This window comes from Onychomys torridus, chromosome 2, assembly GCF_903995425.1.
Source record: "Onychomys torridus chromosome 2, mOncTor1.1, whole genome shotgun sequence".
NCBI classification, from domain to species: domain Eukaryota; kingdom Metazoa; phylum Chordata; class Mammalia; order Rodentia; family Cricetidae; genus Onychomys; species Onychomys torridus.
The window spans coordinates 21,889,401-21,915,717 of NC_050444.1; the positions used below are offsets into that span (position 1 = coordinate 21,889,401).

The 26,317-nt window shown below is 39.4% G+C and overlaps 1 non-coding gene and 1 pseudogene across 1 annotated transcript; one reads left to right on the plus strand and one right to left on the minus strand.

Moving 5' to 3' along the window:
* The first annotated feature begins 13,786 nt into the window (after nt 1-13,786).
* On the plus strand, nt 13,787-17,437 carry LOC118578330 (annotated as a pseudogene).
* A 135-nt stretch (nt 17,438-17,572) lies between these two features.
* LOC118579025 lies at nt 17,573-17,736 on the minus strand. The gene has a single exon (XR_004944395.1). It is a non-coding gene; the product is annotated as a U1 spliceosomal RNA (small nuclear RNA).
* Nucleotides 17,737-26,317: the final 8,581 nt, after the last annotated feature.

Here is a 26,317-nt window from a genome sequence, read left to right on the forward strand (position 1 = left end):
ATGAAACCACTTGTCAAGTTAGTAATATAGTTACACCATACAACACAGTTGTCTTTCTTCTACATAGTGAAACTATTTATTATTCCTTCACAATAAAAATTATAGAGCCACATACTCTTCTTCCTCCTCAGCCTGCCTCCCTTCTCTTCTTCCCCTAGTCTTGATGATGGTGACAGTCCTAGAGATATAATGCAAGTATTACTCATGCTAGGAGAGTATTCTACCTGAGTACTCTCCTCTACTACAGGACAGTATTCCACCTGAGGTGATAGAATTCAAATCTGACAATATTTGTTTTCTTCCAGAGAATTCATTGTAATGAATTCATTTCTTTTATCAGACAGGTAGTAATAACAATGTATGATTTCCTTATTTAATTTTAAAATCCATGTTCAAAAAGTCCCTGCTTATAGCAGTTGAGGTTAATAGTTCTTACGTTATACAATCTCTGGAGTGTGTGAAATTGTACCACCTACAAATCTGGTTTTGAGACTGCTTTGTGGGAGGTGAGGGTAGAGAATGGGAGGTGGGGTTGGGAGACATAAAGTGAAATAAACAGAAAGAAATCATAATGCATGCTTCTCTGCCAGATTCTGTTGCCACTTAATGTTTTCAAAACTTGTGTGATGGGTTAGGAAAAATGACACTTTCTAGTAGTGATTATTTCATGCAGCTTTTATTACTGCCTGTCATGCTGTGCACTGCAGAATGCTTTAGTCACAGATGATTAACACCCCATGATGGCAGAGAGTCCAGAACAAGGCTGTGGTCACTGGACTTTATAGTGGGAGATGGCCTTCAGTTGCTAATATGAGATGATTAACTTCCACTATTCTAAATTGTGCCTGTAGGTCTAGGCCTATTTGTTTGTTCCAATGGTAAATAGCTAGCATTTTGCAAATATTTGACCCATGATGTCCCCTTCACAATACTGAAGAAGGTTCCTTTTATTTGAGCTGAAGAGTACAGTTCCACACAAATAGTAGATTCTTTGATAATTGTTCGTTAATTCGATGTGTGAATGATTTTTCTTACATATTTGAGGTTGCAGCAATAAATTAGTATCTGAAAAGTACCTTCGTCCATTACTGATAATGCAAGACTTATTTGGCTTGAAAAGGTTTTGCAATGCCCATGGTTATCTTCAACACCACCCTGTGACTAGTGTGAATGATGAAGCAGAGCTGGATAGGGAGGAGAGGACTCTGTTTAATGTTGCGCCATTGCTATCTCTTTGATAATGTAATTGGCCAGAAAATTAAATACATTGAGTAGAACAAAGCTCCTTTATATAGGCAGCTCAGCATTAATTGCCTTTTAGTACAGAATGGTAAGGAACAGATAAATTGGTAAAAAAGGTAAAAATTACAAGGAGTGGAAGTTCTTCTTCATAAAACAAAAACAAAAGCCAAAAACCAAAACCGAGGCTGTTAAAGCACACATTGATGTTTGCATTTGAAATTTTGGCATTGAATATGTAATATAACAATTACCTAATACTGGTGCTGCAGAGCACATTTCATCTTTTGACATACTTCCCTGGGAGAATGTGTGAACAGTGGTATTGAAACAGGATCTAACCATGTGACTTAGGCTGGCCTCCAACTGGCAATTATCTTTCCTCAGAGTGCCAAGTGTTATGATTATAGGTGTTTACTATCAAGTCTGGCTTCTGGGGAATGTTTCAATACAGAAGCATGAAGAACATTAAATTATGGTGCATGTGAAGGAATCTTTGTCCTAATGTTGACTCTAAAATTTTAACAACAATTTGCCTAACCTGTTCTTTAAATTGCTTTGTTTGCATAGTAAGGAATTTTTTAAATCAACTTTTAATCTCATTTCTAGCTGTCGAACATGGATTTTAAGTGCAGCATTTTCTCAGCATTACTTCAATGATGATAGAGTTAAATTTGATATAATTCTTAAATTTAAGTAAGTATACACAGAAAACTCAAAGTTAAGATTCCTAGCTTCTGGATCTAAGTGCACGATCTGGCCTTTTGGTGAGATAGTTTATACATTCTTGTCCTAAGCCCCATATTAGGATTCTGTCCATCACAAAAACTCCAAGTACATTGGGGTGGATGAAGGTATTGCAATGGGATGTGGCTGCAGAGTGGGCCATTCTACTCCTACTATTGTTTAAATCTCTATTGTAATATCCCAGTCACTGTGCTCTTCTGTATTAACACATGCTGTGGTTGAAGTGACCTGGGGCTCAGTTCATTCACATAGGCTAAAGGGATGTTTTGTGCTTGGTGCCTCCTGAGATGGCATCCTCTCTCTTGACAGAAGTTATAACAAGAGTAAACTAGTTTCTCTCCACCTGGTTCAGTTAAAGAATGATATAAACAAATGCTAGAAGGAGGAAATAAAACAATAGATGAAAGTACCAAAATTACTTTAGCAATTTTGGCAAGACATATTTGAAGCAGTTAGATTTGAATCTCATAGATTCTTAATATAGTGTGCATAGGCTTAGAAATCATTGGTTTGTTTGGCTTTAATATTCTTATCTGAAAAAGGATATTATGATATTGTGACTAGCATTTTTATGAGTATGTTCATCTAAAAATTAAAAATTCATGGCACACAATAAATGAATAATGGATTGCTGTTAATTTCATTAGCTGTTGTTCATCCAACCAATGATCATTATATATTTGCTTCAACAGAGGATATAGAGTGGCTTTCAAAACTAAACACCAGCAGCGTGCCCTAGTTAGCTTTAATTGCCAACTTGACACAACCTAGAAGTCATCTCAATTGAGGAATTGCCCAGATCATATTGGTCTGTGAGCATATCTGTGAGGGATTGTTCTGTTTGCAATTGATGTAGGAGGGCTTAGCCCACAGAGACTGTCACCATTCCCTGATGGGCAGTCTCAGGTTGTATAATGAAGCTAAATGATTAAGCATGAGTCTGAATAAGTGAGTCACCAAGCAACATTCCTGCATGTTTTTTGCTTTAAACTCCTGTTTGAGTTTCTGCTCTGAATTCCTCAATGATGGATTGTAACTTATAAGTTGAAATAAACCCTTTCCTTCACTACAGTGCTTCTGATCAGTGTTTTATCACAGTAACAGAAAGAAAACTACAGCAAAATGATCAGCAAGGATATCTGGTAGGTGAATATTGGGTCAGCAAAGAGGATATCATGCATGGACTTCCTTCAACAATTCCAAGAATAACCACTTTCTTTCCCAATGTGGCATCAAGGTTGTAATGGAAAGCAGAGTGAAAGGAGGCTGAGAATTCAAGATTGAACTCAGTGTCCTGAGGCAGGTGAGCCATCATTACATCATAGAACTCTGGATGTTTGAGGATTTACAGGCCAGTATTGCATCTCTATTGAACTGGCTACTAGATGGGAAGTCTTTGACTCAATGCTGAGGGAGTTATCATAGAGCTAAAAGCTGTTGGAACCTTTAGATGGCTATGGATGTAATTAGTTATTTACTTGCTTTTGAATAACTCTTTTCCCATGAAGTTTCTCCAGAAGGCAGTCTGATTTTTTAAAAAAATCATTTTAAGTTATTTTAAATGTATTTATTTGACTTATGTGTATGAGTGTTTTGCTCACATGTATGTCCAGTAACATGTCTGTGCCTGGTGTCTACTGATGTCCTAAGGAGACATTCAATCCCTTGGAACTAGAGTAATGAGCTGTTTTAAATTGCCATACAGGTAATTGGAATTGAACCTGAGTTCTCTACAAAACCAAGTACTCTTAACGACTACACTATATCTCTAGCCCCAGAAGTCTGACATCTTACATGACAGTTTAGAGCTCGTAAAATGGAATGATCCAAGAAAAAGACAGTGAACAATGTCATTACTGTTAAGATGCTTCATCAGTTTGGATCTGCAATTTGTCAAATAACCTAGAGACAGAATCACTTTTGCCTAACACTATTGGTTACTATGAGGTCAGCCGTGATTTGATGTGGGGAATCACAAAGAATGAGGGTACAAAGGTATGGTGTGTTATTACAAAGTTTTTACAAGGGCTTCTTTGTTTTTCAAGATATGTGCTCTCTATGTGATCCTAGGTAGTTTTTTAATCAGAAAAGAAATAACTTAAAAGTATTTCGTGTGAAAACTCTTTTGATTATTTATATCAAAGAGTTTATTTTTTTTCTGTTTTGCTAGTGTTAATGATTGAAAGTAGGATGCAGCACACTCTAGGCAAGCATTCTTCCTGCTCCTGACTCACATCTCTAGCCTGTGATTTTTTGAAATAGGGTTTCAGTAGCTCACATCAGATTTGAACTCATGATTCTCTTGTATCTCAAGTGCTAAGATTGTAAGGACACTCCAGCTTCCTTGTCTAAGCCAGGGAGTTATGATTTTGAGCTCCCTTGAAGAAGCTCTGAGATGTGGATTCATGCACATATGAATTGTTGAGGACAGGTTCTTGGGGATAGAGAAGGGAATAGAGACACAAAATAGGGGACATTGAAGCGGCCCTGGTCACAGGAGGCCAGTCTCTTGTGCAGAAGCAGAACCTCTCAGCCTCTCAGAACTGCTCAGAGGTAGATAGCTGGGTTTTCAGTCATCCACATATCTATTGTTTAGCAGGGTTAGCAATAGAAGTAAAGCCTTGGGCTCTCCAAATCATGGCAAAGGGAAAGAGAGAAATATGTTAGAAACAAACCACTTCAAAGCAGGACCATGTACTACATATCAAAGTCAGCATCCCAGAGTCCAGATGCAGCACTGACCATTTTTCCTCAATGAGAATATTATGGCTTGCTCTGTTCCTTCTGGAAATGCCCACCTGTAGCCCAAGAGCACCTACAGTACACACCACAAAGCAGGAGTGTGGTCCTGACAGTGAAGTACTGCATTCTTATCCCTTTGAGATGCCTCTCATACTTGTCAGACAACTGGTGTCTATAATAGCATTTTCTTGTAATGTTACTCTTTTAGCCATCACAGCATGCTACAACAAAGTACACGGTCTGGTGATATAACAATGGGAATGTATTCATCAAAGATTCAGAGTCTGAGAAGTCTGTTATCAAGGTGCTGGCAAGACAGACTTTGTTCTAGGCCTCTTCTTAGCTCATCATGGTTGCCATCTTGCTGAGTGTTCATAAGAAAAGCAAGAACAGCTTTCTGGTGTCCCCTAGTGTAATGGCACTGATCCTGACAGATGGAGCCTCACTTATAATTTAATCTTAATTACTTTCTTTTAACCTTAGTCATTCCCTCAGAGGTCTGCTTCAGTTTAAGGATGAAATGCTTCTACATGCATCCCCAAAAGGTGGCATTATTTTGGTAGGTTCTAGAAATTTCAGAATACGAGACCTATCTGGAAGGAACAGGTTACTGAGAATGTGTTCTTCAGGGTTGTCTTTCCCTGGGCCTCTCTGTCATGCTTTCTGCTTTCTGCTTTCTGTCTGTAGTGAGGTGAACACCTTCTTCTTCTACAGGCTCCAGTCACCTTGGTGATCTCACTAAGCACATGGGACCAAGCAATCATGGAGTCAAGATTTGCCTTTCCTTCTCTAAATTATTCTCCCTTGACACAGTATCAGGACAAGTAACTATCCTGTCGTGTTTGAGTAAGAATGACCCCCATAGCTCATATCTTTGAATGCTTAGTCATCAGGGCTTAGAACTATTTGAAAGGATTAGGATGTGTGGCCTTCTCAGAGAGAATCTGTCACTGGGGTGTGCCAGACCAATCTCTCTCTCTCTCTCTCTCTCTCTCTCTCTCTCTCTCTCTCTCTCTCTCCTCTACCTTAAGATCAGGATATAGGTCCCAATAATTTCTCCAGCACCATGCCTGTCTACATAGCTCTATACTCCCTTCTGTGATAATAATGGACTCAAACTTTGAACCTATATGCAAGCCATCTATTAAATGTTTTCTCTCATAAGAGTTTCCATGGTCATTGTGTCTCTTCACAGCAATAGAATAGTGATGAAGACAGAGATTGATACCAGGGACCACGTATTTCTGTGACAGGAATGACCATGCTACTTGTTGGCAGATTTTGAGCTTTGGAACTTTGGGTTTAAAAAGTGGTTTAATGCTTCAAGCAGAGTTTGGGCCATAGCAGTAGGAATACAAAAGACTATGGTGGTGAGAGCAATGTAGACTATGGCATCCTGACTCCAGAAGTTTCAGAAGGGAAAAATACTAGTAAGTGGCCTACAGACTATTCTTATGATATTTTGGGAATGCATGTGGCTGCTTTTTGCTCCTATTCTATAAATCAGCCTGAGACAAAATTGATTTAGATTAATAGCTTTGACAGAAAAGACTTCAAGACAGTCTAATATTGATTTTGTCATGTGGTTATTAGTAATAACTCTTATGCAGATCTATAATGAAAAGAAGCAAGCTGTACAAAGAAAAAAATACAAATTGTATGGTTTGAGGTGAGAAAGAGCATCAGGAAGCATAATGGAGATAAAGCTAGTGCTCAAGAAGATAAAAAGTTTAAAGAAAAGTCTGCTGCTAAATGCATAATAAAGGAAGTAGCGACCTCAGGAAAAGACCATACTCAGCTAAGCTTCTAACTTGTGAAAATGAATTAAAGAAAATTTAAGTAGTGGAGAAAATTATCAACACTTGAAAGCTAATGCAAATATAATTGAATGATAGGGCCAGGTTCCAATCCAAGCAAGTAGGATAATTTGGCAGCTTCAGCCACCTTGGTTCTGGCTTTACAGTCAAGGAATCTCCTCCTGCTGCTAAGGGAAGCCATTAAGGCCAGGCATGTGGCAGGAGAACCCTGGCCTGGAAACTTAGAGAGACCACTACATGAAGCTATAAATCTTTGACAGTATTTGAGACCCCAAGATGTTGCAGATGTCAGAGACAGAGGATACCTGCAAAGGAAAGCTTCAGATCACGTGTGGAACCAACTCAAAAAGAGAAGTGAATTTCAGACAACAAAGCTGAAAGGAGGTGGAGAGCTGAATAATATTTTGACATTAGCATGGAGATATAGAATTTGTAGTTTGTCCTATTTGTTTTCAGTTTTGCTTTGGTCCAGTATTTCCTCACTGTGATCCTTTACCTTCCTTTACGAATGTTAATGCATATTCTTTGCCATTGTATGTTAGAAATATGTGATCTGCTTTTTTTATTTTGATTTTACAGGGATTTATCATTTGCTGATTGCCACAAGTTTCAGAGACATTGAACTTTGGTCTTTTAAATTGTGTAGGGACTGTGATAGACTATGGAGACTTTAAAAGTTGGACTAAATACATATGCTTTATGATATGGCTATAAGCCTATAGAGGCAGGGTGTTGAATGTGGTGATTTGAATAAGAATGGCCCCATAGACCTCTATATCTGAATACTTAGTCACCAGAGATTGGTACTATTTGAGAAGGATTAGGAGGTGTGGCCTTGTGGTCTTGCTGGAGGAAGTGTGTCAATGAGGGTGGTCTTTGAGGTTTCAAAAGCCATCGCCAGGCTCAGGCTTTCCCCCACTATCTGTCTTCAGATCAGGATGGAGCTCTTAACTACTTTCCCAGCACCATGCCCACCTGCCTGATGCCATCCTCTCTGCTGTGGAGATAATAGACTAAACCTCTGAAATTATGAGCAAGCCCCCAATTAAATACTTTTTCTTTTAAGACTTGCCTTGGTTGTGGTGTCTCTTCACAGTCATAGAACAGTGACTAAGACAAGCTAAAGCCTTATTTTCAAATATATCCATGTGTTAACACATGAATTTGGGGGAGACAAAAACATTCAGTCTTTGTCACCAAGGATCATAGAGTGGTAGATTCATAAAAGTTATTGTCTATTTAGCATTGAGTGACCAGCCTTGTTATTTCTAAATGTATGCAATTACTTGAAAATTAATGTGACCATCAAGTCTGGAAGCATAGATGTAGTAGACAGAAAAGTGGATACTATATATGGCCATGTTCTAATATACAGAACCTGTAACATTGCCTTATATGCAAAAGGAAATGTATAGATGTGATTATGTCAGGGATTTTAAGGTGGAGAGATTCCTTTGGAGTATTACACTGGCTGGATATGATCACAATGACCCTATGACAGGAAATCAAGAGGGTCTGGGTCACAGATATGAGGTGACTATGGAAATAAGCTGCAGTAATGAGCTTTAAGGTTAAGGAAAGATCTTGAGCTGCAGAGGTATCTCTGGAAACTAGGGTAGTATATTAGTTTGAATAAGAATGATCCCCATAGGCTTTTATTTTTTAATATTTGGTCTCTGGCTGATGGAACTGTTTGAGAAGGATTAGGGAGTATAGCTTTGTTGGATGAGGTTTGTCATTAAAGAGGAGATTTGAAGTTTCAAAGGACTGAAGCCATCCCTACAGTGTTCTTGTCTTCCTGCTTACAGATCAAAACGTGAGCTTAGTTGTTTCTGCTGCCATGCCTTTGCTCTGCCATCATGGACTCTAACCCTCTGGAACCAGAAGCCCAACCAAACACTTTATTTTATAAGTTGCCTTGACCATGGTGTTTTTCACAGCAATAGAAACCATAACTAATACAGACAAGCAAAGAGCAAATTTTTCTCTAGAGATACCAAAAAGAACATGGCTTTGGTGAGAGCTAGATATTAGTCTGTATGACACATTTTGATCTGCAATACTATAAAGTAATAATTTTACATTGAAAAGTCATCGGATTGATAACTAAAATTTCAAGTACGGTACATTTTGTAAAATACATCCTTTCTATAGAATCCAAGTAGGAAAGTGAATTAATAGGATAGAAACTTCCAGATAGTCCTATGTGTCTTACAGCGAAAGGAATGAAACATTTAATATCAGTAAATACTGTAGTGGGTAGCCATCCCAGGATTGGCCTGGAAGTTCCAACCTCCATTGAGGCTTCGGTAATGGTCACGCCCACAAGGCAGGGCTGAGGGAGGAGGCTGAGGACCCAGGATCGAGAGGAGAGCTCTCTCTTGGTTCTGGGACCCTGGACGCTGGAGGTAGACTGAGCAGAGTTCTCCAGAGAACACTGCCGGACTGCGCCATACCTTTGCCAGACCCTACAACCTATTCCTTCATTTGTAAGTTACCCCACAAAATAAACCTCCTTTTTAACTATGTGGAGTGGCCTTAATAATTTCACCAATAAAATACTTAATGTTTCACAAGACACCTGGAGTCCTGTGTTAGGACTCATACAAAGGTAAAGATTAGCTATAATATTAATGTTTCGTCTCCTTTGGATTTTTGAGTGAAATATAGTATTTTCCTAGGAAATCATCAATGATCATTCTATTTGTACCAATCATTCAATTTTCTTAATATTGCTTAGAATTCAATTTAATATGGCTTGTTTTTCATTTAATCTCATTGCTAACTGATACATTTCTGTATATAAGCATGTAGAGTACTTATTCATTTTTATAATGAGAATAATAAAATGGCTTTCAGAAGCATTAAAAGATCTTGATTACCACACACAAATAAGTGCACTTCATACATAACTGTTTTGGTCAGAGGACAAATATCTTCATTTTGCAGGCAGATTGGCTATTGAATAATTAGTAACTTAACTACTGGAATTATGGGATTCTTGCAGGGACATTGATGAACTTGGAACTAGTTTCTTATAAATTGGTTATTTTGCTGATTTGCATTAAAAATCTTCAAAATAATAAGTAAAACAATACTAAATGCTGGTAGTTTCATATTTCTTAAAACCAGAAAAGAGATCTTAAAAATACAAACAATATGTGATGGTAGCACACTCTAATACACACCTGAGATGGTGGCAAACACATCCTAAGTACTTGGGAGGCTAAGGTAGGGCAATCTTGAAATTGAGGCTCCCTTGCACTATATAGCATGACCATGTCTTAGGAAATGAACATAAATGAAAACATGTTATAACATATAGCCATGTAATGCTAACCTAACATTTACTATGTGAGGAAATTGAAGCTCAGAGATATGATGTCATAGATCATCAGCATAGACATAGCTGATGTGGATTCAGGAACCCAGAATTCATTTCTTAAGTTCTATGTTAATTAATTTCCAAGAAATATAAAATCAAAGGGTAGATTTGATATCTTATAGTTTGCTTACACTGCTATGGGGAGATAATGAGGTACAATGTTATGCATGTTATACATAGTTACTGTTCAGTATCAGACATTTCTAAGGCCATATAGCTTATGGCTTACTCTTCCTTTTCCATGGAGACTGCCTTGAGATGCTTTTCTTTTCTTTTTTCTTTTCTTCTCTAGCTTTAACAAGCTTTCTGGTTGCACCTTCAAGTCTAGAGGCAGGCCTCTGTTGTTGGGCAAAAACAATAGTGAATGAAAAGACGGGTATGATTGTAGAGAGGTGGAACTGACCTGGGAGGAAGGGTCAAGCCTCAGAGATCAGCAAAGATCCAGAGTTTGGAATTTATGGAAACTGTTGGGCCAGAGGAGAGTAGGCAACAAGACAAGTAGTTAGGGCAAGAAAAGTCAGGAACTCAGGAAACGGTAGACAAATAATGTATCACTTTCCAACAAGATGTTTGGCATTGGCCTATCATCCTCATCATCAAAATGGTACCTAAGGGACTTTTAATGAGGGAGCCAATAGGGTGGAATGTCTAAGAACCAGACTTGGGTTCTTAACTTCTACATTTTTAAGTCCTGTGGGATAGGTTTATTTGTTCATCATATTTTATTACCAAGATCTAACCAGATCTGGGAAACTTCAAAACTTCATAGCCCACATATAGTGGACACAAAGTGTTTAAAAATGAATTCTGAAATATTTATTTATTTATTCCCTCATTCAACAGTTCTTTGTTCAGCTCTTGAGTTTCCCACTGAGGATCTTAATATCTTGGCCACATGTTCTGGTTGAGTAAGTGGGATGGAAAGACAGAAGTGATAATGAGGAAGGGTACAGGTATTATCAGGACATACTGGAAACTATCACTAGTAGAAAAATACTCACCCTCATTCTTCTGAGCACTCCCCTGATCCTGCTTTAGTATCCTTGTAACTGCTAAAGTTTTTGAATGGATGGATGCAGTTAGTCAATTCTCTTTTTCTCAAAATTTGTAAAGTTCTTAAAAAATTAGCTCTGTCTCTTTTCAAACATGTTTTCTGACATGATCATAGTTATTTCATACGATTAACTTTCTTCTATGTTGATAATTTTCAACTTGTCAAAATTTATACTTCTGGGTTGAGTTCTCCCCACTCCCCTCTCTCTACTTCACATAGACTAACCAGCAAATTAACCAAGCAACCATATCATCTTTCCAAGTCCCGCTTTTACTAAAAGTAGATTTTGACAATTCTGTTGATTATAAATATTCAACATTGCTGTGAACTCTGTGAGAGCTGCACTTTTCATATGCTTTGACTATATTCCACTATCTCCTGGTAAAATGAGGCATTACAATCCAATGTCTAATATAATTGATATAATATAGTGTATTATATTGATGTAATAATATGATATGATATAATTGATCTAATAGAGTTGATATAATTAAGTAAAAAGAACACCCAGATTATTTCATAATTAAAACTATTTTATAATCATATTATTAGTGCTACAGATCATGTTTGTATTTCCTAATAGGATAAAACAAGTTTCTTCTGAATCCTAATGTCATCTTTCACCACTGTCTACTATGCACTTGGATTTTGTCGTTTTTATTATGTGCCCTGAGAGTTCTTATCTCACAGTTTACACTTTCACCCTTGTCCACATCTCCTGGCTTGTGTGATGTATCTTACTATGATCAGTGTCATTCTTTAAAAATGTCTGTCAACAATTCCTCTTTTCCATGATGTGTCAGGTGTACTGGTACTTATACTTGAGGACTTCATGTATGTGTGACATAATATCAAGAACAGAGATCATGCTCTGGCAAAACCTAGTCATCTTTTCACCCTAATATATATATATATATGATATAAGTGCTTATTAACCACAAGGATAAGTATGGTGTATATGCTCAGCCACAGTGGTAGGAGTTTGTGGTTAGGGACTGTTCCAATTACAGTGGAACAGGAAACAGCCAGGCTGGACTCGGGAAGCCCATCCCAAGTCATCTGTAGATAATACCTCCTAAAGGGTCCAAAGCCTCCAAAATTATCACCTAGAGCTGGGGATTAGACATTCAGAACATTAGCCCACAAGGAACATCTCAGATTCAAACCCTAACAGAAATTATTTCACATCCAAATTATTGTATATGAATTGAATACTTAGTAACTTACCTTAAAACTGGCTTCATAAATCATTAACTTCCTTATTCTGTTTTCTCAGCCTTGGTTTTAGAAAATGCCTTTCAATATTTCATGAAATGGTGCTTTTAGTATTAATTATTAAATGTGTTTGAAAAAATATATATACAATTGTTCCAGTGATGCAAAGTTATCATATTCCTTATTACATTAATTTGGGAAAATATTTTATTTCTTTCTCAGAAATAATTACTTAAGTGATTAGATGTATAAGTCTTTATTTGCTTGCTTCTCTGTTTTTCAATCATAAATGTTACGATATCCTATATATTTGACTTGAGTAGAATATGAATGCAGGAATATATAAGAGAGAGAAAGGAGTCTGCAGGTAAGATTAGCATACCAAATAAAAATTAAAAGTCAAATCCTCAGTATCAGTGTGATGAAGCTAAGTATCCTGTTTGAGTCTCAGTTTTCTAATAATTCATTTAAAGAAAGTAAGCATGTGCATGTTATGCAAATTCTAATTGGTCTTAATAATAAAAACCTGGAGTCAGATGTAGGGGTAAATGCTGAAAGATCAGAGAGACATTGCTGCCAGCCACTAGTTCTTAACTCTATGAAATCCTCAGCTGAAAAGAGATGAGCTCCTCTTTCTACCTGGCTTTATCACTTCCTCTCTCTGTCTCATTTGTATCACTTCCTGTCTGTCTGTACAGACCTCCAGACCTCTATGGTTAACTAATGGCTAGCTGCTCCTTCTGATTTTCAGGCAAGCTTTATTTGTTAGAGCACAAATAAAGTATCACCACATTTCCTCTTTTTTGTCTAAAATAAAAAAGGTTATAACTAAAAAGAAAACTATATACAATAAGTAAAATAACTATATACAATATATACAGGCAATAAATACATCTACAATATCTAGTCCATTAGCATTTGACAAATTCAGAGAAAATACTCCATTATCTATCCTATCTTGGTGAATCCAAAGGATAGTACCTAATTCACCTATCCTAATTTGCATTATCAAAATTACATTTTAATGTCTCTCAACCCTATCCACTTTACATCTCCTTTTTCTTTATTAAGAAATGTTTTATTCATTTTACAAACCAACCACAGATCCCTCTCTCATCTCTCCTCCCACTCGCCCCCAGCCTTCCCAGCAACCCACCCCACATCCTCTCTTCTGAAAAGGTAAGGTCTTCCCTGGATTCAGCAAAGCCTAGTACATTCAGCAGAGGCAGGTCCAAGCCACTCCCCACTGCATCAAGGCAGTGTAAGGTGTCCCACCGCAGGTAATGGGCTCCAAAAAGCCAGGTCACACACCAGAAATAAATCCTGATCCCACTGCCAGGGGTCCCTCAAACAAAGCTACACGACTGTCTCACTTATGCAGAGGGCCTAGTGAGGTCCCATGCAGACTCCACAGCTCTTGGTCTAAAGTTCATGAATTCCCCTAGCTTGCTTTGGTTGTCTCTGTAGATTTCCCCATCATCATCTTGCCTAGCTCATAGAATCCCTCTTCCCTCTCTTAGACTGGACTCCTGGATCTCGAGAGATCCACTTTATACCTCTTTAGTGAGTTTCTTGAGTAGAGGTGGAGCGAGGTGGGGCTGTGGGGCTGCCGCTGTGTCCACGTCTCCCCTAGCCCACCATGTCTGGCTTTGACTACAAATTCCTGGAAAAGCGCAAGCAGTGGCTGCTGTGCCGACCGTGCAGGAAGCCCATGCATGAGCCTGTGCAGGTTGCTTGTCGCCACCACTTCTGAGACACCAGCCTGCAGGAGTTCTTCAGTGAAGGAGTCTAAAATGCCCTGAGGACCAGCTTCCTCTGGACTATGCCAAGATCTTCCCAGAACAGGAGCTGGGGGTCCAGGTGCTAGGCTGCATGCACAGTGAGGAGGTCACTGGAGTGGGTCACTTCGCCAGCTGCAGGGCCACTTGAACACTTGCAGCTTCAGGGTCGTCCCCTTCCCCAGTCGCTGCCCAGCCAAGCTGAGCTGGTGTGTCTGCCTGCCCATTTGCAGTACGACTGCCCTAAGCGCCATCTCAAGTGTGAATTCTTTGGCTGTGACTTTAGTGGAGAGGCCTACGAGAGTTACGAGGGCATGTGCCCCCAAAGAGAGTGTGTACTGTGAGAAGAAGTGTGATGTCCATATGATGATGTGATTGTTGGCCCAACACGTCACTTCTTAGTACCCCAAGGGCACCCAGCCTTGTGCCTACTATACCAAATAGTTTGTTTTTGACACCATCCAGAGCCATCAGTACCAATGCCCCCAGCTGCCTGTTCCCTGCCCCAACTAACATGGCGTGAGCACTGTGGGTCAGGAGGACCTGCCCAGCCATCTGAAGGATAGCTGCAGCACTGCCTTCGTGCCCTGCCCTTTCAAAGAGTCTGGCTGCAAGTACAGGGTGAGATGCCCCTTTATCGGCTCCCTTTTAGCCCTTGGAGTCCTAGACAGAGTATCAGTTTGCTGGCACAGCTGAGGCCTTGATGGCTCCCGCTAGGTAACTCCTGCTTCTTCCCAACACTCTCTGCCATCATCCTGTGGAATTATGTGCCTGCTACCCTTACCTGCTTCTTCTCTTCCCTGGACCTTCCTCTTTTGGTAACCTTTTCCTTCCCCCATGGCCTTGGGTTTTGCCAACAGTGCCCTAAGCTGGCAACAGCACATCACGTGGAGGAAAGTGTAAAGCCACATCTGTCTAAAATGTGTGTCCTGGTGAGCTAGCAATGGCAAGAGCAGAGAGAGCTGGAGGAGCTATCCACAGGCAGTAATAGAGTGTTCATCTGGAACGTTGGCAGCTATGGGCAGCATCTCCAAGAGATCAAGGCCAACCTAACCTGCAGTGTTTCAGCCCAGCCTTCTATACGAATAAGCACAGTTACAAGCCTCGGGTGTCTGCATTCCCCAATGGCAGTGGTGAGGGTACACATTTCTCCATCTACATTCATGTGTTACCAGGCACCTTTGACAAGCTCATTGAGTGTCCCTTTGGCCTTCGTACCTTCTCCCTGTTGGATCAGAGTGACCCCAGTCTGGTCAAGCCACAGCATGTCATTGAGACCTTCCACCCTGATCCAAACTGGAAGAACTTTCAAAAACTCAGCTAGCTCAGTCAGTAGAGCATGAGACTATTAATTTCAGAGTCCTAGGTTCATGACCCACATTGGGTGTGAATTGTAATTGGAAGTTCCAGCCCACAGCAACTTACAAAATAATCACTCAGAGGCTTAATATTAATTACAAACTATTTGGTCTATAGCTCAGGCATATTGCTAGCTAGCTGTAACATCTTAAATTAACCCATTTCTATTAATCTGGGTATCGCCACGTGTCTTTATCTGTACATTATTACATCTTGCTTCTCTGGGTATGTTGCAGCGTCTCCTGACTCCATCTTTCTTCTCCCTGTAACTTTGCTTGGATTTCTTGTATGGCTCTAACCTGTCTCACTTTAGGCCAAACAGCTTCTTTTTTAAACCAATGGTAGCAACACATATTTACAGCATACAGAAAGACCATCCCACAGTATGTGTGTTCCTTAACATCTGCAGAGAATTAAAACAAATTAGTTCTAATTAGGTGCAATAGATAGCTTCATACCACTCAAGCACATTCCAAAGTAGTTTCTTACTGTGACTTTCTGTTTTCAGCTCACAATGGTGATTCTAGGTTGTACTCAGTATCTGTACCAGTACCTGAAGGAAGGTTGCCCACAGAGCCATCTGGGGACGCAGTCCTGTGCTTTAGTCATCAGAGGGAAGGGAACAGAGAGTGCATTGCCTGCATTGAGCAGGTTTATCTTCTATCCTTCACATGGAAGTAAGATGAAGGTCACCTTTGAAGGCTGCCTGAATTTTATGTTCAGAAACTGGAGTCTGCTGCATTACTCAAAACAGAAGGCAAACAAGGTCACCCAATGCAATAACAAATGCCATGGATCACTATATTTGAAAAAAAAAATCCTAGTGTTTGTGCTGAAATAATTCCAGTATAAAAAATCTGCAAAGATTTTGAACTAAATTAGCATGTGTAGAATGAATAGTCCATTTCTAGAAATAAGTTGAGGGTCATTTGTAGGAACTGACTTTGACTGTTGAAGAAAAGTAGATCACTAGCCCTTCTTTCAACAATTATCAGGGGGCAGACTCATTTTTTTAAAAAATTTATTTATTAAAAGTAAACCTGGACCAGAGAAAAGCTGATCTCACTTGTTTCCCATGATAGTGCAAAGGTTTGGCCTGGAGGGAGAGCTGCAGATTTTACTGTTGAAGCCTTATCTAAATATGTCTCCTGCCTTCTTTGAGGCCAATAGCTCTAGCATTTATAGAATGGGCAGAGAGACTCCAGTAGGGAGTGCCTGAGGCCACTTCGTGTTTGTAGCACCATCCAGGGGATTAACTCATGGGTTCATCTGGGTAGTTCTCTGGATGCAAAGGACATTCTCCCTGTTCTTGTAAATAATCTAAAGTTAGATTTGTGCCCCAGGGTGTGGCCCTGTTACCTGCTCGCTGTGCCTGCTCTGGCCACACTTTAGATGAACTTGGAAGAGCCCTGCTTCAAGGCGCCAGGGTTTAAAGTATCTCCAGGTTTAAAGTGGCTGGAGGTTAGTGCTTGGCACCTTGCATTTCTGTGTCTTCAGTTGCTCACCACATTGTTTACCACAGTGAACACAATGTTCCTATCCTCTGAGTGGCTTAGGGTCGACAGTAAGGTGAGCAGAGGATTCATGGGGTACAAGAGGATGTTTCATGTCTCTCTAGGAGTCATGTGCACTCATAAGACATAAGAGAAAGAAATTAGGACACGACCCCATCATAGGGCACACTATACAGCAGCAACTAGGTGGCTCATCATCCTAGGGAGCATCAAACTGAAAGACACTGAAAGACACCAGGTTTACCTGCCTGAGACTCAGAGTAGGGCTTCAGGCTTTCACTAATCCAGGCTTCTGCTGAGACAGGAGGCTCAGGACTGGTCCCTTTCTGAGGGATATCCCCTTTCCATGGTCTTTCAAGACACAGCTCCTTCTAGGGACTATCTAGGGACTTTGTTCATTGCTGTCCTATAGCAAAATCAGGAGGATGGAACTGTGACTATGCACAAAAGCCAGCCATGTGAAGTGGACTCCTTTTCAGGAAGAAGTGTACTGCCCCAGCAGGAGTCACTGCTCACAGCATTACTGTTATTAAACATTGATTTTAATGAATCAAATATTGATAATGTTTTAGCATCAAATTGTAATCTAAGACTACTTTTTAAAAATCCTTTCTAATTTTTGAATAAATAATTATTTTAAAATATTATTGACTAGGTGTAGAAGCTGAGGCAGAATTTTCTAATTTTCTTTCTTTTCTTTTTCTTTTTTTTTTTTTTTTAATAAGGGGAGAGCACACACACAGTCCCCTACTACCACAAATTTTGCAGTAGAGTTTCCCGCATTTGGGAAAATTGCAGGGGTCAGCACACCCCAAGTGCAATGGGTGAGCCTCGCCCTGGGAAAACCACCTGCTTGATCATGGTATCTCCCCTGCCAGGTAAATCTTTTTTTTTTTTAATTTTTATTTATTTTTTTATTAAGAGAGTTTCTATTCATTCTACTTGTCAACCACAGATTTCCCTGTCCTTCCTCCTCCCACCCCACAGATTTCCTCCCCAACACCCCCCCCTTCCCACCTCCTCCAAGGCAAGGTCTCCCCTGGGAAGTCAGCAGAGCCTGGCACATTCAGTTGAGATAGGTCCAAGCACCTCCTTCCTGTACCAAGGCTGAGCAAAGTGTCTCAGCATAGGCATTAGGCTCCAAAAAGCCAGTTCATGCACCCTGGACAGGTCCCAGTTCCACTGCCTGGGGGCCCCCTAAACAGTTCAAGCTAAACAACTATCTCACTTATCCAGGGGGGCCTAGTCCAGTACCATGGGGCCTCCTCAACTATTGGTCCACAATTCATGTGTTTCCCACTAGTTTGGCTAGTTGTTTCTGTACTTTTTCCAGTCATGGTCTTGATATCCTTTGCTCAAGAATCCCTTCTCTCCCCCATTAACTGGACTCCTGGAGCTCCTCCTGGGACCCAGCTGTGGATCTCTGAATCTGCCTTCATCAGTCACTGAATGAGGGTTCTATGATGTCAGTTAGGGTATTCAGCCATCCGATCTCCAGTGTAGGTCACCTCTGGCACCCTCTTGACCATTGTCAGTAGTCTATTGGGAGTCATCTTTGTGGATTTGTGAGGACCTGAGGTGGGATTTTCATGAGCTTGGGACCAATGTGAATTACATAGTGAGACCTTGTTTCAAAACAACAAAAGTATTTTTCTCCTTTTGAAAAATTTATTTAAGCATGACCTTTCTAAAGCATATGGCAATATAATGTATATGTATGTAATTTTAAAGTTAATAATGCATGTATTTATGGATAAAGAACCAAACAAGACAATAATTTAGAGAATAGAAATATAGTGTGTATATCTGCTCTGTTATTTGTTCCATTATTAATATTCTTCATCTTTTTGCTTGTCAGGAATAAACAAAAATTAATAATAAGAACATTGTACTATGACTTCCTAAGTTGCTATTCGATGAGGTATTCTTGGTGTTCCCGTGATGTCCCTGCTGTCAACATCAGAACTGAGTAGGAGTTGCAGGAACACTTACAGTTCAAAGATGAGTCCCTTTTAAGCTCAGGACTGAAGGGAAAGAATAATGATGGTTCATGGGCATGAACAGTATCATTTGCCCAAAATTCCTCATTGTAAGAAATGTTGGTTAAAAAAAGAGGAAAAAGGTGGGAGGATCTTGTTGATTTTGTCTCCATAGTGTCTCATCACACTCTCAGAAGAACTCTACGGATCTGTTCTTACAATTTGAACACACCTTCTAGGACTTGTGGTCCTGGGCCTCTATGCAACTTTGGTAGTTGTGGCTATCTAAAGTATGCTTTCTTATCAAAGATATAGAAAATGTAAAAGTCTGTTCAGTCATTGACAACTTTCACAAGGAATGAAAAAGGCAACTTCTTATTCTCCGAAATATCGGAGACAGTTCAATTTATAATTATCAAATCATTTCTCATCTTTGGATGAATTGAAAAAAAAAAAAAAAAAGGAAAAGTCAATTAGAGTAAGTAGGCCTTACACAGAAAAGCATGGTTACCCACCCGCAGTCATTTGTAAATATGTGCTGTGTGATGCTGACAGAGACTGATGTACTAGCATTGCAGGCACACATGATCCCTTGAAAACTCTTTGATAAAGTCTGTGGGTGTCTATACTGTGTCAATGACACTTATTTTTCATAAATCCCATTGTACTGCTTGTCATCAGACACTAGATGGAGCCCTAAGACACGCATATGTCTAAAACAAAAGCTCCAGGTTGAAAATTACGGTACAGAAATGACACAATAAAGTGAACAGATTTTATATTCATAGAGTCACATGACTTTACAATTCCTAGTGTGTCACATACGTTTTATATGATTATAAAATACATGTTTTTCATTTAAAATTTATCAGATAATATGTACCTCCAATTTTCCCTTTCAGACTCAGCTCTTTTAAATTGTTGCTGTCTTCAGTGAAAGATATTATACAAATGAGGCCAGTATTTCTTCTAGTCATGACGATGTTTTCCAACAAGCTGCTTTTCATAAGGCTTTGAAGAAAACACCAGAGAGAAAACAGAGAAATAGAACTGTAGTGTGAAAGTATTTGATGATTTAATTCCATTTGAACAAGGGAGCACTGATTGAGTGCCTTGTGCATCAGAGTCTGAGTTGAGAGTTTTCAAACATAAATATCAGTTTTCAAAAGGAAACTGAGTGCTAGAATTCCTTCTCCATGAGAGAAAATCAGTGTCAAAGAAGTTGAAAATTTTAAGAGACTATATTGTTAGTAAATGGCAGAATGACGGAGTTTGTGTCAGGTTGTTGAAGACCAAATGCATACCTCAATGGAAATTTTGACATTCAATTCTTTATTAGCGCTTCAAATCTCTCTCCTGTCTCTCTTCACTCATCAGCTGGTTCTATGATGTAAATGTGGGGGGAGGGGAGGCTCCTTCCCCTATCTTCCAAACATAATGCTTTTCATTTCTTAATCACTCCTTGCTGTACCCTGGATAATTTCTTTCAATCTGATTTTGCAATTTCTTTCAACTGGGGTGCCCAGTCTGTTGTTTAATCCCCACTCAAACACACTCCTAAGAGCTGGAATCAAATACAAAGCCTTATTCCTTTGTTGTTCAATCTTCAAACCAACCCTTTGTTCTTATGTTTCCAGTCCTCTTCATTTATTTGTCTGTTCTTGTTCACTAAATCTTGTCAAAGGGATCCCACAAGGGAGAGAGTTTAATGCAGAAATTAAATAAGGATGGAGTTTACGGAGTGAGACAACCTGGCATGTATCACGGTGCCATTGGCCCACTGGCTGTGTGTTCTCAGGTAGGTCACTTGACTTCCGTTTGTTCCGTTTCTCTCAATTATTACAAGAAAGTAACACCTACTCACAGGGTAATTGTCAACATATAAAGTCACATGGAACAATCAGCATAGTACTTTGTATATGATGAATGCTCAATAAATGTTATCATCATCATTGTGTCCTCCTTTATTCCTAAACGCTCCATGATCCTAAGTTCTTGAGAAATTAATCAGTGGTTTCTTCTCCATGCCTGTTCCTTCCTTTAAGTAGTTTGTGACTTAATTGTGAACTTATCCTAGTGATGACTATTTCCCATGGCTGTCGTGCAAGCACCCTGGCTGTGAATACGGCCCATGGAGTATTTCACACTTAACTTTGTAGGTCTGGACCAGCACCAATGATCACTTCTGCTTGGGTGGGGCCTATCATGGTCAGTGTCATAGCTATCACATTCAAACAGGTGGGGATTTGATGTTCTGATTTCTTGGGGGTGATTCTCTTCCTAAGGCCTTTCCATATTGTCCCAAGGCTTAAGGGAGGATGGGTTTACTTCTAGGCTTAGTTCTGGAAGTGTGTATTATGGCCTTTTGAGCTCCTGTATTGGGACAGAAATATCTCTCAGTGTGGTGTCCATCTCCCACTGCATGGGCCATCATACCTTAATGTCCAGCCCTGAGGCCTCAGCTGAGCTCAGACTCAGGTTTGCTTGGCCTCCAATATGGTTTTTCTACTTTGTACTCAGGCCTTCCCTATATTAGCTAGAATTGTTCTGTTTGGGGAAGAGTGAGGTTTTTTGTTTTTTGTTTTCTCCTAGTGACCCAGTCAACCATATGGACTTGAAGTCATTGTTACATCTTGGAAAAGAAAGCTTCACTAGGAAAGATAAATAGTGCTGTGCTTAGGTAATATGAGCTGCTCTGCCTTATGTCTCTCCATTCAGGCCCATTGCATTCTAAGAAGCAGTCATCAAGACCTACCAAACCTCACTCTAAAATCACTTTAAATTGGCCTAGAAAGTTCATTCCTTTCCTTTTCATGGCCTTTGTAAATGTGCCTGAATTTCTTAGTCTCTTTTAACTAGTCTTCTTGGCTTCTGCCTTGTCTCCCTCAAACCCATTTGAGTTTGAAATGGCTTTATGAAGCACAGATCTGGTCACAGCCTACCCCTGCTGGGAAAGCTGCACAGTCTGGTAGCTCCAGGCTATTCTGAGTGATCACTTATTAATGTGGTACCCATCATTATTATTTCCATTTCCCCCTTAGACCAGAAAGCTCCAGTTTTCTCAGAATCTCACATGGCACTTTTATTGATAATATACATATAGATACAAAACTCTAAATGTATATTATGTGTAGACTCACAAGCCTATCTCCTTTAAGAAGTCATTCTCATATGTTTGGGGGAGGTGCTTGAGGACTGTCCGAAAAATGTGTATTTGACTTCATTCAGCTCCAGAGAGCTCAAGACAGATTATTTTCTTGGCCAAGGAAAGGATTTGTTGAGTTTTAATTAATAAGTTAGAAATACACTGTGTAGTCACAGGAACTTGATGAGCATGAAGGTAAAAAATAAATTTATTTGAAAAGTTTAGGTTGGTTGGACTGAGATAGGGAGAAAATACAAGCATAAACGTGGGAATGCATTGACAAAGAAAGACAGAAATTCAGGGATACACAGTTGCAATCCCAGATTTTTTCTTGGGATTATAGTTTGCTGATAAGTTTTTGTGACAATAAACAACCAAAAGATGGTCACAATGAAACAACTAAAAGCAAGGACTACAATCAACTCTCATTGAAATGTGTAGAGCAGAGAAGAGTTAAAGGAGGCTACAGAGAGACTATGACATCACATTTGGAACATGCCATGTGACAGAAAGAAGGAAGGGCATTCCAGAAAGAAGAAATGTACATGCTTTGTCATGAAAACATTATGGAAAATCTGAAGATAGGTGTTGGGTGTGACTGGGTTGAGATAGTGAGGAGAGGAGTGAGGGCAGAATGTAAATTACATTGCTTCAGTAGCTTCAGGCTATATAGACCTCAGCTGTGCTCCATGATGAGAAATCTGTAAGCTACCCAGAGCAGGCCATTGGAAAACAGTGTACAGAAACAGCATGGTGATTCACACACTTTCTGGGACTGATGGATTTCTGGTAGACTCTTCCCATCTGATGTTCCTACATGGGAAAATAGAGAGATGTGTTTCATTTGCTACAACTGTGATAGCATTTCTAACTTGGATCTTAAGAGAGTTTCAAATTCTGTAACATGTCTGACACCAAAATGGAGCTCTAGGAAGACACAATATATTATTCATACTTTCTGTTGCTGTGGCAGATAGTGACCAAAAGAAATTTTAAGTAATGTCTTGTGACTTAAGAGGGTTTTGTCCAAGACATGCTGGATTCATTGCTTTAGGTTAGATGAAGTAGAACACCATGACAGCAATAGTGAGTGCCAGAAGCTATCCCTTTTGTGATAATTCTGAAGCAGAAAGAAAGAGACCAAGGCAACAAGACTGGGGAAAGATCCCTCCCTCAAAAGCCATGTCCCCAGAGTCCCAATTCCCTTAACTAGGTCTCCTCTACCATTTACTGCCCAGTCAAGGCATCATAGTTAATCCATCCATGAAGAACATTCATGACCCAATCACTTCCACAAAGTCCACCTCTGAACACCTTTCAGAGAATACATAGTCCAATGTAGTATTTCAAAACAAATTGGCTTTTAATTATCTGTTTGTATTTTAGCTCTGAGAGTGTGAGACTTGAGAGTCTCAAGTTCCTCTTCTGTGAGATATTTAGGAGGATTTTATTACTCACTTCATGGAGTTGCATAAGGTTGAATGACTACTGCAAACTCCTGTTTGGAAGACTCAATACAAATTAGCTAACAAAGAGTCCAAAGTGGAAAATATATTTGGAACACAATAGTCTTTCATCCATGGACCCTAAATCAGTCAGTGTTCAGTCTGAGAGTGACCTCACTGGAAATTCACTGGCATTGGGAGTTAGTATTGTTTTCTTGCATCTGTATTAAATAACCATTCCCACAATCTACAAAGAAATTCTAGTAACTCTGAAGAAACAGACACTGTGCCTGATACACCAAGACCTTTGTATCATTACAGTAATCTAAGCATAGGACACTTTGCCTTACCTTTTCTTGCAATAATGTAGATATTTGAAACTCACATATAGATATGTATTTGTGGAGTAAAAGGATAGGAGATATTTTGGTGTGGGCATTACTCTTGTCATCTTGGAAAAATGATAAAATAAGTGAATCAACACATGTAAATTCATAGAAATCATCCACAACTCCTAATACTATGTGTCTTTGAAATTTCAAAGAAATGCTGTAATTATGTAAGAAGTAAGAAGGACAGGGACAAGAAAGGCCAAAGTAGAAGACCTTTAAGAAAGTAGTGGACAAAGACAGATCTTCACCTCTATTTCTCTTTCTGAAGGAGAAGAAGGAGAGAAGGAATTGGAAGGTTAAGAGGGAAGGGAAAAATGTGTTAAATTGCTCTATTAGTACAGCCAAGTACAATGATGACCTTTAGGAGAAAAGGGACATTTCAATATTTTTTTTTTAAAAAGGAAAATCAAACAAAAAATTCAAACCATTATTTGCATAACAAGTTGTGAAGAGCACCCATTTGCATTTTATTATGGAGAAAAAGTCCTCATACAGTTCATCCCACTAACCTCAAGTGTGAATATTATGTAGGAGGTAATTAGGGAAGAGTCCACAGTGCCCCAGGGGGCAGAATTCCTGACAAGTAAAAATACAGGTAAAGACTGGAAATTGGATGAATGATGCTAATTTAGATAATCACTTCAAGTCAACTGTGATGTCACATGGGGGATTATGAAAACCAATTTTCTTCATCTATGATGACTATGTAATGAACCTGGTTGACTTGTTCTAACATTTCTTAAAGTCTGCTAAGGATTGTATCATCCCCTTCTCTCCTATTAAGTAAGTTTAATTAATATTTATGGTTTTATTTTAACCAACACTCAAAACGAAACCAGAGTGAGAATAAACTGCACATGTGTATGCCTTAGCTATTTCCTAAATTTCCTCTTTTAATGTTCTTAAAGACAAAAGGCATCAAGCAACCTGGAATTCCCATTCCACCTTGTGTTTGCTTATATTGTGCCCTGAGTGAGCACCTTAAGTTGTGTCATGGTTATGGAAGTTATAAGTAATAGATAACAGCTTATTATATACTTTATATTCATAAGCCCTGTTTGCTACTACATAACCAATCTTTATAAAGACACTGCTAGACCTTTTACTCAAAGTGATACATTTCTCAATTTTAAAATTAATTTTAGTCTACTTATTATTTTCCTAGAGCTACTGCTAAAATAAAATAAAAAGACCTCAACCCCTGTGGTTTAAGACAGCAGAAGCTGGAATCTTTCAGTTCTAGTGGTTTTAAGTCTGAAATCAAGATGCTAGCAAAGCCACATGACCTCTTCATCCCTCAGAATCCTTCCCTCTCCTCCTAGCCTCTTTTCTCAGCTTCTGGTGGTTTGCTGTCAAACTCTGGTGTTCCTTGGTTTATAAAAGTAGACTTCAAATTTTTTTCCTCCAAGCCGTAAGCCCTCCGTGCATGTCTAGTCCTCCTTTTATGAAAACAACAATCATATTAAATTGAGGCCTCATCCTATTCATTTTAAATAATTATAATTCCAGTGTTGCTACTTATAGATGAAGTCTCCTCCAAAGATAGTGGATGTTAAGGTGTCAGCATACCTATTCTGGGGACATCATGAACCTCACTGTTCTCTTTCTGTTTATAATCATTAATGTATAACTATAGGTGATCACTAAGTGTAGTTGACAATCAGATAGTGAATGGGGAAGTTATTTATCTGTCTAAGACAGCAGAAGATCAGGTCTCTGCTTCAGAGCACATTTCCTAACACAAACGGTCCCTAAATAAATGATATTGTTAGTAAGTACTGCTTCACTTAAATGTATTTACTCACTTCGTATTGGTTTTCATCCTAAACCAGTTCTGAGTGTGTTTCAGTGCAGGCCTTGCTGCACATGGATGATGTAATTACAAAGGGTGACAAGAAGCAACAGCTAGTAATAGGAACATCACCCAGTGCGGATGAGCAGACACATTCACACCAAGGACCTGCATTGTTTAGTTTGTGGCTTAGTTTGTCTTTTGCTTATTCAGTCATGGAGGAAAGGGATTTCCAGGCACAGTGGGAATCCACAAGAAGTAGGTCAAATGTCAAAAGCTGAAAGTGCTTATGTACAGGAGAGCAGAACACACATTTGCCTTGTAGGTGAGCTCAGCAGCTCCAGGCTTTGTGGATGAAGTGGCAGAAGTATTCTAAATGGCACTGTGAGAAGGCTGAATTCCGAACCACTGCTTAATTCACCATGGCATGCAGCCCTCAGGCGATACTACATGAATCACCTGCCTGGCCTCAGTACTCCCAGAAACAGGAGCTCTGTGATTAGAAAACACATTTTGATAGGTGGGGTCTATGCCCAAGGCTTTCCAGAGGAAAACCACTCTGTCTGGACTATCTGAGTATCTTCTTAGCTTAGTGCCTCTGTTCTCTGCTGGAAGCTAGCCATGCCCAAGGCTTGTGCTGCTTATAATTTGTCTACATTTTACAGCCATTACCTGCCACCACTGTTCTGTCTTGGGTATAGTTTAATACCAGTT